Source organism: Trichechus manatus, unplaced genomic scaffold, assembly GCF_000243295.1.
Source record: "Trichechus manatus latirostris isolate Lorelei unplaced genomic scaffold, TriManLat1.0 scaffold00028, whole genome shotgun sequence".
Classification (NCBI taxonomy): domain Eukaryota; kingdom Metazoa; phylum Chordata; class Mammalia; order Sirenia; family Trichechidae; genus Trichechus; species Trichechus manatus.
In genome coordinates, this window is record NW_004443964.1 from 20,803,174 (window position 1) to 20,813,232 (window position 10,059).

The 10,059-nt window shown below is 44.8% G+C and overlaps 1 protein-coding gene across 1 annotated transcript in view; it reads left to right on the forward strand.

The window, feature by feature from the left end:
- Positions 1 to 10,059, forward strand: part of PLEKHM1 (pleckstrin homology and RUN domain containing M1) — a 621,215-nt gene that overhangs the window by 81,165 nt on the left and 529,991 nt on the right. The gene's annotated exons all lie outside the window — the stretch shown is intronic.

Below are 10,059 nucleotides of genomic sequence, written 5' to 3' on the forward strand. Positions count from 1 at the left end.
AAAAAAGGAGCAACAGGACCCATAGCTCACATGAGATGTGTGTGAAATGGCCAGCACAGTACCTGGCACGCAATAGACACTCAATGAAGATAATTATGGTCACTGTTATTTTTGTTTACTGCATGAACTCTTTCCCAATAAAATACAGTACATTTGGTTCACTGAAATAGGATCCTTAGGTAGAAAAATAGTAATTCATATATGCAAAGCATTTTGTAGTTTCCAAAGGGCTTTCATAAGCAGCATGGTGAATGAAGTGAATAAATATTTTAATGTATAAATACATTTCTGCCAGGATCTGTGTGAGGTTCAAGGTCAGCAAAGGATGTAGTGAAGGTTTAGTCTGGGCTGGATCAGCACAAAGTACAGGTAAATGGTCTCAGGTTACAGGTAAATGGTCAAGGATGTGGTGAAATTCATGTGAAATTGTGCACTACAGATTAGTAAGTAAACACAATTAGGCCTGTGTGTACCTTGCTTACAGTTAATCTGCCCCTGAACCTGCAAACTCTTAGAAGTGACAGGAGAGATGCAGGTGGGGGAGGGTGGGAAGGACCAGCATCCACTGAGTTCATGTAGGAGCCAAACACTTTACAAACATTATCTCGTTATTTAATCATCACATGAACTTTATATGTTGGGGATTATCCCCGTTGTACAGATGAGGAAATGGAAGCTTACAAGCCAGGAATGGCAGACTGAGTATTTGATTCCAGCGTGTCTGCCTTCACAGCCTGTGTCTTGTGCTCCACCTGACTGCCCATCACTAGGGCAGCTGGGGGCAGGGATGGGGCTGAGGGATGCAGAGTAGGAGAGAGCTGGCACCGGGGAGTGGGCAAGGTGACCAGCTCTTCCCTCACAAAGGGAGAGGAGGTGGGGCTGGGGCTGAGCTGCTGTTACTCACGTTATTCACACATCTTATAAACTTTTCTCCTTAGGTCAGGGCTGGAAATCCCCACACAGGGGGCCCCATCTCACTGGCTCCCAACTATTCACTGTCCAGGCTCTTTTATTATTTTCTCTCCCATGAATCATTCAATCTGTAAGGCATTTGTCTGCCAAACACAGTCCTCTTGTTAGAGAATAATGAAATTATTTGCCATTTACAACTGCTAATCAGCACTCTGCCCATCCGGAGAGAGCCCCTTCACAGCCCAGAGCAGGAAAGCCTGAAGGTTCTGTGGATGTTTAGGATCTCTGGGCACGGGAGAGTAGCTCTGGGCTCTCTGCGGGGTGTCCCGTGCAGCCCTCTCATCGTGAAAAAGGGGAAACTGAGGCCCAGCAAGAGCAGGTGGTGGAAAGGACACTTGACCCGGTGGCCGCCTCCTTTCCGGCCATTCTCACTCCATGGCCCACTGCCCTCCCTCCTGCCAAAACCAGCCAGCCTCCCTGCCCTACTCTGAGTGGGCCTCACAGGAGGAAACATGGGGTCATGCTCTGGCACCAGGACCAGGGAAGAAGTGGGATCAATTTGGGGTCTGGAGCACCTTCCAGGAGGGTAGCCAGACTGGTCCCTCATGGGACAACGAACCCCAAACCACAAGAAGGCTTTGGGCACCTGGGAAAGAAGGGAGAGAAAGATCTGAATCAGGAAGAGAGACCCAGAGAGGCGAAGACCCAAAGGGAGAGCAGCATCACCTTCTCCTGGGAGGCCCCTGGCCGCTGGGGTTCTCCACCATGGCGCGGCTCCACTCTTCACCGAGGTGCCCAGTACCAAGACGCCGAAGTAGGCCTACGGTAGCTGTGGTGAGGGCAGGTGTCGGCAACGATGCCCCTGAGCAAGGCTGCTCTTAGAACAGCGATTTTCAGCATTGGCAGCTCCTTAGAATTACCTGGAGGAGCTTTTGAAGATTGTGATGGCTGGGCTGCACCCCAGACCAATTAAATCAGAATCTCTAGGGGTGGAAAGAGGCTTCCGAGTTAGAACTCCCTCCCCAGGTTCAGTGACTGCCAGGTGGTGCTAACTACAAGAGAGAGCCCCTAGTATTTCAGTTTTATGCAGTTCCAGGCTTTCTCTCTGTGTCCTGAAGACCCTTGTGATTATCTGTGTGGGGGTGCCAGGGTGGGAGGCAGGCAGAGGGAATGGAGGGAGTTCAGATTTTAAGATTACACAGAACCAGCTGTGTATCCAAGAGCAAGTTAATTAATTTCTCTGAGCCTCACTTTTCTCATCCATTAAATGGAGATCATAAAGCCCCCCTCTTGTGTTGGCTGAGAAGATTCAGTGAGATGAAGATGGATGAGCTTGGCGCAGTGCTCTGCAAACAGTAGGTACTGAGTGACTGGTTGCTAGTGTTATGAAGATGCAGATTTCTCCCCCAGCAGTGCCCCCAGGGAGGGATGGTTGGGCGAGGCTTTTAGGATGCAAGTGTGGGAATGAGTCACATGTGTGCTGGATGGGTCAAGGAGAGGGAAGGTGGAGGCAGTGCTGACAGCTGGATGTGGAAGCAACTTCCTCCTAATGATTCAGAAACAGGAGGATGTTTTGTCTGGGGAGGGATAGGAAGCGGCTGTATCTGGAGTGGGAGGAGATGCAGACGCTTTGGTGGCCTTCTTCGTCAGAAATTCCTTACTCACAGGTAGTTGCTGAGCACCTGAGGTGTGCAGGCTGCTCTGTGGGGCTTTGTGAAGGGTGTAGGAAAAGGAATAGCAACTAGGAAGATACAAAAGTCTGCACTGGACTGCGACACAGTCTGCATGCCTTGCAGAAGACTCTCCACTCCCAAGCTGGGCCTCCTCCTGTGGCCCTGATTCCATAAGGGTATCGCCATCTTCCCAGCTCCAGCACTGGGAGACCTCAGGCCATGTCAGACTCTGTCCACTCCTTCACCAAGTCTGGCAGATTCCACATTCACAAGTCTGTCCTCTCCTGTGTCCCTCCCTCCTTTAAGTCCTTGAGATTATTTCCTGGACTGTGCTAGAGCCCCTTAGCTGGTCTCTGGGCCCGCACCTCCCTCTTCCCTGATCCCTCCTTCACTGCTACCAAGGCAATTTGCCCAGAACACAGATGGCCTCACTCTACTCCCCTCCTAGGTAACCTGCAACGGGTCTCTATTGTCTACAGAACTGTCCAAACGCTTGATCCGCCATTCAAGACCTTGTAGGAGCTGTCCTAAACCTCTTTGCCAGCCCGTTTCCATTACTACTCTCTACGCTCCTGTGATGCAGCCCCCATGTTTTTCCCTGAAAACACTGCAGAGTTCCACACCTCTGTGTCTCCGCTTCCTCTGCTCTGCTTCCACCACATGCTTCTCTTCCCCTCCTCTTCTGTTTGAAAACTACTCATCCTCTAAGGTAAAGCTGAAGTGCAACCTCATTCAGAAAAGAGAATTCTAATTGATTCTATTGCCGTATTTCCCACCAGACCATCTTCGTATGTCTGTATAAAAACAGCTAATATTTATATGGAACTCTTCTGTGTGTTAGACTCTGTTCATGTATTAACTCTCCTAAGAGGTGGTTTCTATTATTGCACTTATTTTACAGATGCTCAGCAAGGTTAAGAGACTTGCCTGAGGTCACACAGCCAGTAAGTGGTAGAGCTGGAATCCAAGCCCAGGCAGACTGGTTTCTGACCTCACGCTCCTAACCACCAGCCTATACAGTCTCTGTAGGTGTCACGTGCCTTTTCTGCTTTGTTCTGTGGTTACTGATTTCCATGTCTGTCTCCCCGGTTTCTCTACCACTGAGGACCAGAACCATGTCTTCCCTGTGTTTGTATCCTGTTCACCACCCAGCATGATGCTTCAGTCTATGCAGGAATTCCACACACCTTTGTGGTATTGAAGACACAGTTCCTGCTTTCAAGGGGCTTCCCACATAGCAGGGGAGAAGAAGATGTTTAATCAAATAAACAAAACACAAGGAGGAGGGTGAGCATTCCCTTCAGTCAGATGCAAATAGAATTCCCTGGGAATTATTCCCCTCTGAGGTGCTAGCAAGCATACTTGCCATGTAGAGAGGATCTTCCATGTGCCAGGGATGGTGTGAAGCACTTTTCATATTTTGTCTCATAATCCTTTCAAATATTTCTCATAACCCATACTTCATAATTCCTGCAGGGCAGATATTGCTGTCATCTCCACTTAACAAACCAAGGCTCAAAGAGCTTAGATCACTCATCCAAAACCATGGCTAATAATTGATGGAACGAGAGATCAAACTCAAGTCTGTCTGATTTCAGAAGCTATTGGAAGGTAAACAGCTGGTACAGTTCATCCTTATAATTTAATATTTGAAATCAAACCACGCCTTGCTTTTTCTGTTTCATTCTTTGGGGTGGTGGAGGAACTTTTTGTAAGTACTTCTTATTTTTCTTTGTTGCAGACTAAAGGTGACCCCCTAGTCATGAAATACTACTCACACTACTGATGATGAAGATGATGATCATGAAAGAAATGATCCACCATCATCACTAGACAAACTGTAAGTTGAGTGGTAAGTTGTCATTTATAAACACTGAAACAGAGAGAAAGAGATACGTCAAGATGGTGGACTAGATACTCACTCCAGCCAGCTCTACTTCATGATAAACCTCAGGACAGATATGCAAGAAAATCCACAGCATTTTTGGAAAACAGAAGAGATGTGCTCAGTGGAACAGAAACCATGAGGCTTCCCTGTAAAATGATGGCAGATGAAGTCATGTTGAAGGAGTTGTTCACAGCCCACAGATCAGGGAGGCAAGGTCTGCCACAGGCAATGGGAACAGCTCCAAGGGACCCAAAGGTGTGATGGAGTAGATAAAGGGAACAGGAGGGGCACTCCTGGGGTACCATAAAGGTTGTAGCCAGAAGGGTCAGCTTCCTCCCTTCTTGCCTCAGCATATCTTGCCAGTAGAAGCAACTCTGAGGCCCTTCCATAGGCAGGGCACTAGGGAGGATGCAGAAGAGGAGACATTATTTGTGCCCCTGATGAGCTTAAGACATGAAGAACTGCAGAGATAAGGAAACGTTTACAATGGCATTGAGAAGGCCTAGCTTCCCTAAAGACTACTCTGCATCCTCTCTGTGCCCTGGGCCCTGTTCCACCCTGGAAACTGTCTCATTATGCACCTGACCACAGACTTGGATAATGAGATACTCCACTTCTAAAAATGTGATTTTACATGAATTTTTCTGGGATGTACATACGGGCAGCCACGTGTGTACTTACCAGAAGAGTGGAAAAAACTCCAGTGAATTACCATGGAGATGAAACCTGCAACAAGGTTTCCATGGTAACTAAGTTGTTTCTGAAAGACCATATCACCTCGGGGAAGTAGGAAGCACCTGTTAAGGATCTGCAGTTAGAGGCCAAATCACAGACCTTTCCATCAGGGCCGGGTGCTCTTTGCAGTCTATTTTTTCTTTTCTTCTCTTGCCATACCCAGGGGCAGTGGGCTTTTATTCTGGAGACCTTGATTCAACTTCTGGCTGTGCCACTGAAAACCCATGGGGACCAGGTATCTGAGGGGCCAGAAGAGGTATGATGAAATAGGCAACCAGCCATCCTCTCTGCCCCTGCACTGACTGGCTCTGCGACCTTGGACAAGTACTTTTCTTCTCTGATTCTGGGTTTCCTCCTGTTCAAAGTGAAGAGACTGGATTAGGTGGTCGCTAAGGACATTGCAATTTTATCTTTCCTCTCCCATGGCACTGTCTTGCTGGGCAACCGGCCTCCACAGTAATACGCTACTGGAGCTGTCCGTGGTGCTGATCACTTGCTGTTGCACTTCTGGGTCGTGTCCTATTCGCAAGTGTTTTCAGCACTCCTGGAGACTGCTGGACTTGGGCCACTTCCATGAGTAGTCTGGGTCTGTTTGCAGCTGGAGAGGAGATTCCAGAGGGCCTTGGAGTTCTGAGAGCACCAGGGCAGGGATCTGGAGCTGTCTTCCTAGCCTGACTCTGTCATTTGCTCTCAGTGGGTTTTGATGAAGCCACACCTCCTCTGTGGATCTGTTTTCCCATGTTTGGGAATGAGGCGGGGGCTAAGATGATCCCTAACACATGATGGGCCTAGGAGATTCCTGGAATTTTGCCTGGCAGTAAAGTCTCAGCCACTGCCCCCCTGCCCTGAAGCTCAGGCTTCTCTGGTGGTGACTGTGGGTGGGGAACAAGGCACACTCTCTTGTCGGGAACATGTGTTCTTCTGTCTGGGAGAAAAACCAGGCAGTGAGTAGATGTAGCATTTGCATTTTCTCAAATGACAACTGAACACTGTAGATGATTAGTGCTTGTTATGCAATGTGTCAAAACCATAATAAAACCCCCAACTTATATCATCTGCCTACTTATCTGATCATCTTTCCAGAATCTGCTTCACTCCTCAGGGCACAGGATGAAAAAGACAAGGAAGGGAAAGTTTAAAGGGAGCTCACGTTAGCAGGGACAGAGACATTGAAATTCACTCTGAAAGAGCTTGTATTTTTCACCTCTCATCTTCCGCACTGGGCTACACAGTGTGATGGTTGGGAGTGTGGAGTCCATGGCCAAGAAGGCCTAGATTCAGGGCCTGCTTCTGCCACTTATTAGCTGCATGACATTCTTTCCAAGCCACAGTTTCTTCATTTGAACATGGGGGTTAATGACATATACCTCTTTGTACTGATGAAAGGATTAAATAATATCATTTATGAAAATGATTAGTAAGCACACTCTCTGGCACACATTGACAGTGATTGATTTGGTTATTTATAGCTGCACAACAAACTATCCCAAACTTTCTGGTTCAAAACAATAACCATTTTATTATCTCTCACGATTCTGTGGGTTGACTGGGCGCGGTTGGGCAGTTCTTCTGTATGTGATGTTGGCTGGGGCTGCAGCCATCTAAGAGTCGACCGGCAGGAGCGTCCAAGATGGATCACTCACAGGTCTGGTGCCTTGGTGGGACAGCTGGAAGGCTGTGCTCAGCTGGGACGACTGGAGTTCGCTCCTCATCTGGTAGTCTCCTTCTCCATGCGGCTTCTCCACATGGCGTCTCCACGTGGTCTCAAGCAGGGCAGCTGGACCTAATACATGGCAGCTTTCTTCCCAGAAGTACAAATGCAGAAGTTTCCAGGCCTTATGAGGCTTAGTCCTAGAATTGGCATATTTTCTCTTCTGACAAATTGTAGTTATTAAAGTGAGTCACAGGGCCATTCTACATTCAAAGTGTGAGGAAACTACCCAAGGGCACGAATATTGGGAGGCACAGTTCATTAGGGGGAACACCTTCGGAAACCAACTACTACATTGATCAATAAATGCTTTTTATTATTGGAATTCTTGGAAATATCATCTCTGTTGAGTTTGCACAGAGGTACTGAACAAATATTTGTTGACTAAATAAATTAACTTGGAGTCACTGTGGTCACCACACTAGCTATAGTACCCTAGGATAGGAGTTGTGTTTCTGTTTCTTCCAGATCAACCCACAGGCCCAGGACAGGGCTGTGCATACAGAAGGTGTCAAATAAAAGCTGCACATTTTTGGGGGGCATTAATATTTATACACCAGTTTTCTTCTGGTTAATATTTTCTTGGTGTACCTTTTCTTCAGTCCTTTCAAGTTTTCTGTTATTGTATTTTAGACATATATGATACAGCTGTATTTTTAAAATATCTAATACTTTTCCTGGTGAGTTTCATCTGTTTTCATCTGTTGTGATCACTGATGTATGTGGATTTATTTCTGCCATCTTATTTAGTATTTTGTTTTTTATCACTCTTTTGATTTGCTTCTTTCATGTTTTCTACTTTTTTGGAAGTTATGCATTTTATTTCTGTTCTTTTAGTGGTTACCATTCAATTTTTAACTATATTCTTGACAAGACAATGTGAAATTAATCAGTAACTCTATCCTCATCCTGAATAAAACAAAGACTTTAAAATGTTTAGACTCTGATTACCTCTTCCGTCTACCAAGTTTCTTTCATCTAGTATTTTATTCCACTTGTTTTTTTTAACTTTCCCAAATTAGTCATTATAAATACATCTTTTTATTTTTAATTGTAAATTTACATACAGTAAAATTCACTATTTTTGGTGTACAGTTCTATGAGTTTTGACAAATGCTTACCGTTGTGTAAACACAAACACGGTCAAGACACAGAACAGTTCTAGCACCTCAAAATACCTCCCTTGTGCTGTCAGTTTGAAGTTAAACCCTCCCTTCCACCCTTAGCCCCCAATGACACTGATTTGTTCTCTGTCCCTATGGTTTTTCTTTTCCAGAATGTCAAATAAGTAGAATTATACAATATGATTTTTCCGGCTGGCGTCTTTCACTTAGCTTAATGCCTCTGAGGTTCATCCATGTTGTTGCTACATGTGTCAGTAATTTATTCCTTTTTATTGCTAAGTAGTATTCTCCTGTATGGCTGTATCACTGTTTTTTGTTTTTTTTTTTAATTTTATTTTTATCTGTCTCCAGTGGAAGGCCATTTGCATTGTATCCAGTGACTTTATCATAAATACAGCCATCATAAATATTCATGTACAGTGTTGCTTGTGTGTGTACATAAGTTTCCATTCCTCTTGTGTAAATACTTAGGAGCGAGATTGCTGGGTCATATAGAAAGCGTATGTTTAACTCAGTAAGAAACTGTCCAACTCTTTTCCACAGAGGCTGTTCCATTTTGCATTCCCATCAGCAATGGATGAGCGTTTCAGTTGCTCCACATCCTCACCAGCACTTGGTATTGTTAGTTTTGTTTTATTTTTTAGCCTTTTTGGTAGGTGTGTAGTGGTATCTCTTGCATAGTTTTAATTTGCATTTCCCTAATAAATGATGTTGTTGAGCATCTTTCAGTGTGCTTATTTGCCATCCATATATCTTCTTTGGTGAAGGGTTTGTTAAGATATTTTGCTTGTTTTTAAAATGAGGTTGTTTTCTTATGGTTGAGTTTTAAAAAATTCTTTGTATATTTTAAGTGCAAGTCCTTTGGCAGATATGTGATGTGTGAACATTTTGTCCCTGAGGGCTCAGCCAACCTTCCTCAGATGGGCCCTCTTTTACAAATCTCCCTTCCTGCTCAGTCCAGAAAGCCAGGGCTTTGAACTGGTTTGTTCCGGTTCAAATCCCTGCTGAAAATCTGCATTTCTAACAAGTTCCCTGCTGAGAATTTGCATTTCCATCCCAGATATACTGAATCAGAATCTACATTTTTAACAAGATCCCTAGGTGATTCTTACATATAACTTTCTGGGAACTTGTTAGAAATGCAAATTCTCAGCAGGGGTTCAAACTAGAACAAACCAGTTTGAAGCCCTGCAGGAAAGGGAGGGAAGGAAGTCAATGCCAGGGGTGGAAAAAATGGCTTCTGAGAACCTCCATCCCAGGGATGGGAGCACTTTCCATAGCTAGGAAGACTGAAAGGGAAGGAAAGAGCTTTGGGGTAGAGAGTAGGATGACTAAGGAGAGAGCCTAGAATAGGAAAAGTGCCCAAGAAATTCCATAGCTCAATTCGGTATAAGGGGATTGCTATCCATGGGAGTTGGCAAGAAAAGTTTTACTTTAAAAAGCTATTAATTGCATATTGCTAAGTGAAAAAAGGCTAAGTGAAAAGGCTACATACAGTATGACTCCAACTATATGCGTTCTGAAAAAAGCAAAACTATAGAGACAGTGTTTAAAGTGTTAAAAAGCAAAGATGTCACCTTAAAGACTAAGGTGTGCTTGACCCAAGCCATGGTGTTTTCAATCACCTCATATGCATGTGAAATCTGGACATGAATAAGGAAGACTGAATAAGAATCGATGTGTTTGAATTATGGTGTTGGCGAAGAATGTTGAATATAGCATGGACTGTCAAAAGAATGAACAAATCTGTCTTGAAAGTAGTACATCCAGAATGCTCCTTAGAAGCAAGGATGCCCAGATGTAAATCCATCCACCTATGGTCACCTGATCTTCAACAAGGGCGCAAAGTCCATCAAATGGGGAATAGACAGTCTTTTTAACAAATGGTGCTGGCAAAACTGGGTGTCCATCTGCAAAAAAAATGAAACAGGACCCATACCTCACGCCATATACAAAAACTAATTCAAAATGGATCAAAGACCTAAATATAAAGCCAAAAACTATAAAGTTCATAGA